General features: G+C 48.2%; 1 pseudogene; it reads left to right on the top strand.

Moving 5' to 3' along the window:
- The window catches only part of LOC125339001, a 95214-nt pseudogene extending 86046 nt beyond the window's left edge, over window positions 1-9168 (top strand).
- Window positions 9169-9556: the final 388 nt, after the last annotated feature.

Consider the following 9556-nt stretch of genomic DNA (forward strand, 5'->3'; position numbering starts at 1 on the left):
ACAAAATAGGTTTTCAACCCAATGTTTGGATTCAGGCAAATAGGTCTAAGAGAAACTCCATAAGGTTCAAATATGCAGCATGTGGTATAAGCACAGTGATGTAAAACCAGTGTGTTATTCTTTATATTCAGTGTGTTAAAAGTCAAATGTATATCTAGTCCTGAAAATTCTTTGGCATAAATTAAGATTTTACCTTCCCATTTTTATCTCCTGTGTTCTCGTAAACTCGCAAGATCAAGAAATCAGAATCGTTTCATACAAATGTGACTATTAACCTAAATTTTCCATACCCAAAATTAAACATTTTGCTTCCTAGGATGCAGGTCCAACCCATGTGCTAGCTGTCTGTTCCCAAGCTGCCTGATTTCACTACTAACGATTCCTTGGTCTCTCTCTCTCACATTGGAAACTGCTCAAACAATTTACAAATCTTGTAAAAATTTAAATAGTCCTATCATAACAGTTATTCCAGGTTAAAATATCCTAGTTATGTTGGTGGTCACAGAGCTAGCCATGTTCTCTAAGTGTTACAGCAAAACTTTAACAAGCAGTCCTTGGTCAGCTCTCAACAAGTTACAAATGGATTATGTTTAAGTTATCAGCTACTGTGAACTACTAGAGATGCCAGAACCTAAGCCTGCCTCTACCTCACCACCAAAAGAGGAATGCCGGCACATGCCAGCTAAGGACTCTGACTTCTCTGGACAAAGCCAGATGGATGGCCACTTTACCTACCCCTTATATATATTATGTCAGCATTTGCCTTATGCCTACATATGCCATATGTTCACAACATCCCCTGCTAATTTAAACAAACAAACAAAAAAAAGGAGCAGATGTTGGGGACAGCTGTGCCTTTAAGAGGCCATAGCTGGCTTTAGCCCGTCCCTTCTTCTTCCGCTTTTAACAGGAAGAGAAGCCCCCGGCCCTGGGGGGCAAACATGTGTGTGCCCCCATGGCGGGGATTTCTACAGAGACCCAGCTCTTGGGGGGCTGTAGCCTCCACCCATAGAGGAAGTTTGTGACATCACCGTGATGGACTGGCCCTTTGGCCAGTCCCCCTCCTTTCCCGCTATTACCGTTATATAAACCCCCTCCTAATTAAATCCTGTGAGACTCGTTCAACCATCAGGCTGTCTCCCCAGAATTTTCTTCCTGCGTCGGACATGTGAGGGGGCTGACGGGGAAGGGGATTTCGGCATTTCTCCTCAACTCAGCAAAGTCCACAAAGATACACCTTACTCCTTCTGCTGGTGGGAGGGGTAGGGCTGAGTGTCTTTCATAGTTTGGGTTCAGGCATTTCCCCCAGGAGATAGGGGAAAAGGGGGTCCAGAGCCCCCCAACAAATAAGCACAGTAATAGAAGTGATCTAATAAATGGAGTGCACTTGCCGAGGGGGTGGGAAATCCAGTGGGGGCTCTTTGCAAATCGGACCCCTTATTATGTCCTAGACCTAGCCTGTCCCTCAGCCCATTGTGACCCTGGAATTTTGTCTTCAGGGCTGTGTGGTATTCCACTGAAATGTGACTCATGTGGTGGATCACGGGCAGTGGGGGCTCCTGGCTCCGTGACCCCCATCATGACTTTCCACTCGATGTCTCAAGAGACAGCACAGAGCTGCAATCACAGCAGGTCCTCACCTGGGCTCAGGTGCTCACTCTCGATTCTGGCTGGGCTTTCTTCCTCCACATTCACAGTTCGGGATCATTTTTAGCCCCTGACCTGCCAAGCCATCACTCCCGACTGCCTAAATCTCACTTCACTGAAATATTCTCAAACCCATAACTACCTATTGCCAATCCAGCATTTCAATGAAACCCACACCTCTCCTGACACCCTAAAAAAATTCACCCATGCTTGTGTGAGGTTTTGGAGACCCACTATGGAAAGCTGAAGGAACTCTACCCAAGATTTGAAGGCAATAGATCCACAGTTTTGGGGTACTTCCTCCTCAAGTGCCACATACCCAGCCTGTTTCTCCTTAGAGTCTGATGGCTTCCCAGGCCTGTTACACTGGCTGTGTCTCAAACTTGGTGGGGTGCATGGTAGAGGATGGGTGGGAGGTGGCAAGGGGCATGCATGAAAGGAAAACAAGTCAGGTTTGCAACCCAGGCCAAAGGCCAGCCTTCAGTCCCGCAGAGTATAAAGGCAGCCGAGATGCCGGCTCAGCCACCACCATCTGACTGGCACCCTGGTCGCCACCATGCTGGCCTCAGACATGCTGCTGGTGGCCGTGCTGGCCTGTCTGACTGTCCTGGTGTTGATGTCTGTCTGGCGGCAGAGGAAGCTGTCGGGAAAGCTGCCTCCAGGTCCCACACCATTGCCTTTCTTTGGAAACTATCTGCAGCTCAACATGGAGCAGATGTACTCTCTCTCATGAAGGTGCGGCGGACCTGGAGTCGGTGGGATGGAGTGACGGGACAGATGCGCCCAGATCCACAGGGCAGGGGCGCTGACCACAGACTGCATGAGCCGGAGTCCTTATTTTATTTTATTTTCCAGTCCTCCGGCTTAAACTCAGTGCCTGAGCCCTGTCCCTGAGCTTCTTTTTGCTCAAGCCTAATGCTCTACTGTTGTGCCAAGTCGCAAGACCACCACCAAGAAGACCACCGAGACTCAGACATTCCAAAATGCAAAAGCAAGGCAAGGCTTTATTTAAGCGAGCTGCAACTCGGGCCTCGTCCTACCACCAACACAGCAGAGGTTAGGAGGGAGCCCCGAGCTGTGATTACACAGGGCTTATAAAGGCAAAGAACAAGGTTACAACAATCAGGTGTTCAAGCAAGCAAGATTAGGACACAGGTACAAATCTGATTGGCTTAGGGTTTGATTCTAAAATGGGGTTCATGTGGTAAAATGGGGTTCACGTGGTAAAATGGGGCCTGACTTCAAAGTCTGGCACTTCACTACCACTTGAGATACAGCGCCAACTCTGTTTTTTTTTTCTGTTTATTTGGTGCTGAGGAATCAAACTCATGGGGGAAAGGGGGCAGTGGAAATCCTTAGAAGCCAATTTCTATCAGGGTACCTTGGCTCTCTCCTGTAATCCTAGCTACTCAGCAGATTCACATCTGAGGATTGTGGTTCAAAGCCAGCCGCATCAAGGAAGCCCGTAAGATTCTTATCTCCCATGATGAGCCACCAAAAAACTAGAAGTGGCGCTGTGGCCCGAAGTGGTAGAGTGCTAGCCTTGAGCTGAAGAGCTCAGGGACAGAGCCCTGGTGCCAAGTTCGAGCCCCAGGACAGGTACCAAAAAATGAAAATGTGTGTGTGAGTAGTAAATAAATAGTACTCAATGTCAATCATAATTAATATGGGTGTTCTTCTACAGAACCCTTATCCACAGAGAAGATAATGGTAACCAACTCTACCCCAATTCCTGTGCTATGGCTTGTTCTTTCTTTTTTCTTTCTTCCTTTTTCACATTTGTGGAGCTTGAACTTGGGGCCTGAGCATTATCTCTGAGTTTCTTTTGCTCAAGGCCTAGTGCTCTACCTTGAGCCACTTTGAGATTGGAGATAAGAATCTCATACACTTTCCTGCCCAGGCTGGCTTCCAACCATGATCCTCAGACCTGAGCTTCCTGAGTAGCTACAATCACAGGTGTAAGCCTCCAGGGCCTGACTAAGCTAGGTATTATTTAGTGCCCATCACAGCCTTTTCTATATGTGTATATCAGTCCTGGGGCTTGAACTCATGCCCTGGATACTGTCCTTGAGCTTCTTTTGTTCGAGGCTAGCACTCTACCTTTTGAACCACAGCTCCACTTCCATTGTGTGTGTGTGTGTGTGTGTGTGTGTGTGTGTGTGTGTGTGTGTGTGTATGTATGTGTTATTACTGTTTGTCGGGAGCCAACAGCAAAATTCACCCTGACTTCTGGCTTACTCTCAAGGGCGTGCAAGGTCATAGCTTAGGGAGCCAACAACAAAGTTCATCCTAAACTCTGGCTATGTTGTTATCTCAAGGACATGCAAGGACATGGTTTACTTGAAGGACAGTACTAATCTCGAGATGTTTTATTATGTCAACAAGAGTCTGTTATGTAAACCATTCAACCATATCTTGTTTTACTGTCTGTTGTTATTTACCAATTTCAGGGCCTTCCTGTTTTCTTAAACCTTAGTTAATCTTATGCTATTTCCTGCTGGTCAAAGTGTATATAAGCTGCAATTTAAGAATAAACATCACTGCAGTCTTGAGTTTCAATCTTGAGATGCAGACCTCCTGTACCCCATCTTTGCCTCTTGTCTTTTTTCTCTTGTCTTGTATTTTTCCTTTTCTATAATCCTCATCCCCCTCATTCAGGATTCCCTTTTCGCTGCTGGCTGGCTCGGGAGGACTGTTGTCTTTGTGCCTGCTAATTGGAGATAAACATCTCACAGACTTCCCTGCCAGGACTGGGTTCTAATGGCAAATCCTCAGATCTCAGCATTCTGAGAAGCTAGTATTGTAGACATGAGCCACTGGTGCCTGGCCCATTATAGCTATTAGGATCACAATGAGGAATCACAATGAGGAATCGCCTAGAGAGTGATGATGATCTGCCTGAGCTCTCTCAGCATGGAAACTGTCATCTAGCTTACTCCAGGTCTGTTTCTGACACTGGTGCTTTAGGTTACCACATCAAATGAGAGTGAGTTGTCTAGAGTTCAAGCCCTAGTACAGGTACACACACACACAAACACTCATGATAAATATCCTAACTACACAGGAGCCTGAGTTGTGAGGATCATGGTTCAAAACCAGCCAAGGCTGGCAAGTCCATGAGACTCTTATATCCAGTTAACCTCCAGAAAAGTTGAAGCATGCTGTAGTTTTAAGGGGTATATCACTAGGCTTGAGTTCAAGCACCACAAGTGACAAAATCAATCAACCAACCAACCAGAGGGTCAGCCAGGCAAAGGCCAGAGGTGCGTTTTGCTCCACAGGCAACATCCTGGGCAAAGTTCTGGAAACAGAATGGAGAGCCTGGCAGATTGATGTTGTACCTGGACCTCACAGAGGTAGATGCTAAAAGAACATTCCAGAAGATCCTTCAAAGGCATGGGAAGTGGGCTGGGAATAGGGCCTAGTGGTAAAGTGCTCACCTTGTATACATGAAGCCCTAGGTTCAATTCCTCAGCACCACATATATAGAAAATGGCCAGAAGTGACGCTGTGGCTCAAGTGGCAGAGTGCTAGCTATGAGCAAAAGGAAGTCTAGGACATGATCAGGCCCTGAGTCCATGCCCCAGGACTGGCAACAAAAACAAAGCAAAACAAAACAAAGGCGTGGGAAATGGGGTAGACTTGAAGGCCTTCCTCCCTGCAGGAGAAGAAGAACCCCAATAAGGAATTCCAAAAGAAGAACCTGGTGCTCACCACCCTGAACCTCTTCTTTGCGGGCACGGAGACCGTCAGCACCACCTTGCATTATGGCTTCCTGCTGCTCATGAAATACCCAGATGTGGGGGGTAAGGCTGGGCAGGGCCAGGACAGAGAAGTGAGAGGAGGGGGCAGGCCCTAAAAGTCCCCTAAGTTAGCTGCCATGTTCTCATTTCTCCTAACAACCTGGACCTTCACATAGGCCCTGTTACAATCAAGATGGGAGAGTCAGCCTGTGCACTTAGCTATCACAGTCATAGCTATGAAAATAGTAGGAGCCAGGGCAGTGGCTCCTCCAGTCATCCTAGCTACTCAGGAGGCTGACAGCTGAGGATTTGCCTTTGGAATCCAGCCAAGGCAAGGAAGTCTGTGAGACTCCTATCTGCATAAAACCACCAGAAACCTGGAAGTGAGGCTGTGGCTAAAAGTGGTAAAAGAGTTCAGGGACAGCCCCCTGGCTCTGAGTTCAAGCCCCACAACTGATATATATATATATATATATATATATATATATATATATATATATATATATATGCTTCCTAAACATATTGGTAAATTGCTGATCTAAACCACACGGACCCCACTGCCTCCTTCTCCAAGCCACAGCCTAAGACAGCCCTTGATACCGATAGGACAGCGAGCTAATGGCCAACAGCTGTTGTGAATGAATGATGAGCTCTATGCCTGTCACTTGTTCTAATACCTACACACAGGTTTCTTTCCCTGCCTCCCTGCCTCCTTCCTTCCTTCCTTCCTTCCTTCCCTCCTTCCTTTCTTCTTCCTTTCTGTCAGTTGCGGTGGGGATTGAACACAGGGCTATGATGTGATCCATGAGCTTTATTGATTTAGGCTGGTACTGTAACGCTTGAGCCACATATCCACTTCTGGTTTTCTGGTGGTTTATTGGAATTTACAGTCTCTTAACTTTTCTGCCTAGGCCGGCTTTGAACCCTGATCCTTAGATCTCAGCCTCCTGAATAGCTATTATGACAGGTGTTAGCCACCAGTGCCAAGCTCTTTTCTTCTTCTTTTTTGATTCTCATCCCTAATTCAAAGACTTCAAATACCTAAACACATTTCTTCTTTCTCTCCCAACTCCCAGCCAAAGTCCACGAAGAGATTGATCGGGTCACTGGCAAAAATCGGCAGCCCAACTTTGAGGACCAAGCAAACATGCCCTACACAGAGGCTGTGATTCACGAAATCTAGAGATTTGGAGACATTATTCCCATGGGACTGGCCCGCAGTATCACAAAGGACACCAAGTTCCGGGAGTTCCTTCTGCCCAAGGTGCCCCTTTCCTGGGGCCCTTGCACCCCAAATCTATTACACATTATCGACTCCCTGTCTTCCCTTATTAATCGAAGGTTCCTCACCCTCCCCTGCCCATGTCCCTTCTTCTTTCCTACTCAGACTACTCTGTATCCTGGCTCCCTGCATCACCCCTCCCCACCAGCTTCCCTGGCTCATGAGATCCAAGCCTTGACTTGAATCTTCCTAAATGGAATGATGGAAATCCCAGCACTGGTGACTCAGGCCTGTCCTCATAGGTATTCAATAGGCTGAGTTCTGAGGATCCAGACCGAAAGTCAGCTCCAACAGAAACATCTATGAGACTTAACTTTTTTCGGCCTAGGGCTTGATCTCACAGCCTGGTCACTGTTCTTGAGTTCTTCTATTCAAGGCTAGCATTCTACCAGCCACAGTGAACCACCAAAACTCCTGGAAGTGGAGCTGTGGGATCAAAGAGGCAGAGTGCTAGCCTTTACCAAAAAAAGAAAATCAGAGACAATGCCTTGGCTCTGAGTTCAAGGCCTAGGACTGAAATACACACACAAGAGCAGGGGTTAAATCTTATTTACCCAGACCTCTTGCTTAAGAACAGGAATCTCCAGTCCTCAATAGACCATTCCAGAAGGCCCAGAAACTCATAGCTCTGGCACATGAACCTGCCAAGACCCCTTGCCCCCCAACCATCCACCTAGAGAGACAGGAGAGGTAGATCTGCCAAACTCTAGCTTCTGGAAGTCTCAAACCTGTGTCCACCAAGCCCCTGGTAACAGAGAGGAGGAACTTCTACTTACTCACAGAGACCTTAACCTGATGCTCCCTGAAGCCTCTGTCTCCCTCCTCCACTCCCATGACTCCAATCCCTGCCCCCCCCACCTTGTCCAAGGGGGCTTTCATCACATTCATCTTCCATCTGTCTTTCTCACTTTCCCTTTCTCTTCTTCTTCTCAGAGTACCAAAGTGTTCCCCATGCTGGGCACTGTGCTTAAAGACCCCAAGTTCTCCTCTAACCCCTGAGATTTCAACCCTCACCACTTCCTGCATGACAGTGGACTGTTGGGGACTCAGTTTTGGCCTTGGTGGGGGAAGGGCGCCGAGAGAGATGCTGCCCTTCCCCCAGCCCCGGGACAGTGTGGGAGAGAGCCCCTCCCACCTTCTGGCCTCAACCAGAAAAGAAGCCCCCCCGCCCCTGGGGGCGGAACACATGCATGCCACCATGTTAGGGTTGTCCAGCCCACAAAGGAAGTTTCATGACATCACCTGATGGACATGGTCTTTAGCCTATGACTGGCCCTTTGGCCAGCCCCCTTTCTTTCCCGACATTACCTCTATGTAAGTCCCTTTCCCTATTAAAGATTTTGAGACGCATTCCACCATCACGGCGTTTCCCTGAAGTCTTCTTCCTGTGTGAGTAGGGGCTGGTGGGGAAGGGGATTTCGGCATCCCACTCCAGCTTAGAGCAGTCTGGTAATAGCTCAGGCATTTCCCCTGGAGATGAAGGGGAAAGGGTCCTCAGAGGCTCGACACATTCTCCCCCGGAATATAGGGGGAGAAGGGGGTCCGGAACCCCCCGACAGTGGACAGTTTAAGAAGAATGATGCTTTTGTCGCCTTTTCCCTTGGTGAGTGACCAGCAATGGCCACTGGGCCACGGCTCACTGCAAAGGGACAGCTGAGTGTGCCAGGCCCTCTCTGAACCACAAAATCATTGGTGCCTTTCCCCTGATTGGAAGATCAGATTGGATCTAGTCTGTGATCCCCTACCTGCAACCCATCGGAATTCCCAAACATCCTGTTGGGTGCCAGGCAAAAGAAAAGGGATTCTCAAAGCTCATTCAGAAACGAGGAAAATCAAGAACAGAGTGAAGTAGCCACATTGTCTGTGGCTCACGCTGCCATCCTAGCTTCTCAGGAGGCTCAGATCTGAGGATCCCAGTTGGAATCCAGCCTGGGGAAGGAAAGTCCGTGAGACTCTTAGCTTCACTGAAGCACCAGAAAATTGGAAGTGCCATGGAGCTCAAAGTAGTAGATTAGTAGCTTCGAGTGATAAAGCTCAGGGCTACAACCAGGCCCTAAGTTCAAGCTCCATGACTGACCAAAAACTGTACTGTAATTGGGGCTGTGGCTCAATTGCTACAGTACCAGCTTGGAGGAGAAAAACTAAGGGATATCGCCCAGTACCCTCATGGACTAGAGAGACCCAGGCTTAGAGAGGAGGCTAGAATTTTACAGCTTTCCCTGCCCCACACTTAGAGAACTCAGCAGGGGACTTAGTGTTTGGGGGTTAGCTCACAGAGAGAGTTGGCTTCACCCCTGCCTCATCTCTTCTACAGGAAAGTGGTACTGTGTTGGAGAAGGCCTGGCTAGAATGAAGCTCATTCTCTTCCCCACCACCATCATGCAGAACTTCTGCTCCAAGTCCATTCAGGCTCCTCAAGACATCGACATGTCCCCTGAAATTGTGGTCTTTACCACAATGCCACCAACCTATACTATAAGCTTCCAGCCTCGCTGAACCCAGGGCTGGGCTGTATGGCAAGGGGAGGGGGGGATGTGGGGGGGCAGTGGCAGAGGGAGGGCCCTGGGCCACGAAGAAGGTTGGGAAGAAGGGATGGAGCAATTGTCAGATGGGAAGGGCAGACAGGCCAGATTGCTGACCTTGCTGAAGATGGCCACTTCCAAGCTGGAATGCCAGAAAGGGCATTTTTTACCTCGTGAGTGGTAATAAAAAGAAATCAGTTCTTATTTATTGAAGGAATTTTGTGTGTCATGTTTATATCAGGTGTCTGATGATCTCTGCTCACACAACCTGAGCAAAGGGTTTGTGCGTGGCTCGGGAATCTCCTGCAGATGAGAGGGATGCTAAGGCTTAGGAAGGCCTTGCTGAGGGCTGCTACTCCACA

The sequence above is a fragment of the Perognathus longimembris genome, chromosome 20 (assembly GCF_023159225.1).
Source record: "Perognathus longimembris pacificus isolate PPM17 chromosome 20, ASM2315922v1, whole genome shotgun sequence".
NCBI lineage: Eukaryota > Metazoa > Chordata > Mammalia > Rodentia > Heteromyidae > Perognathus > Perognathus longimembris.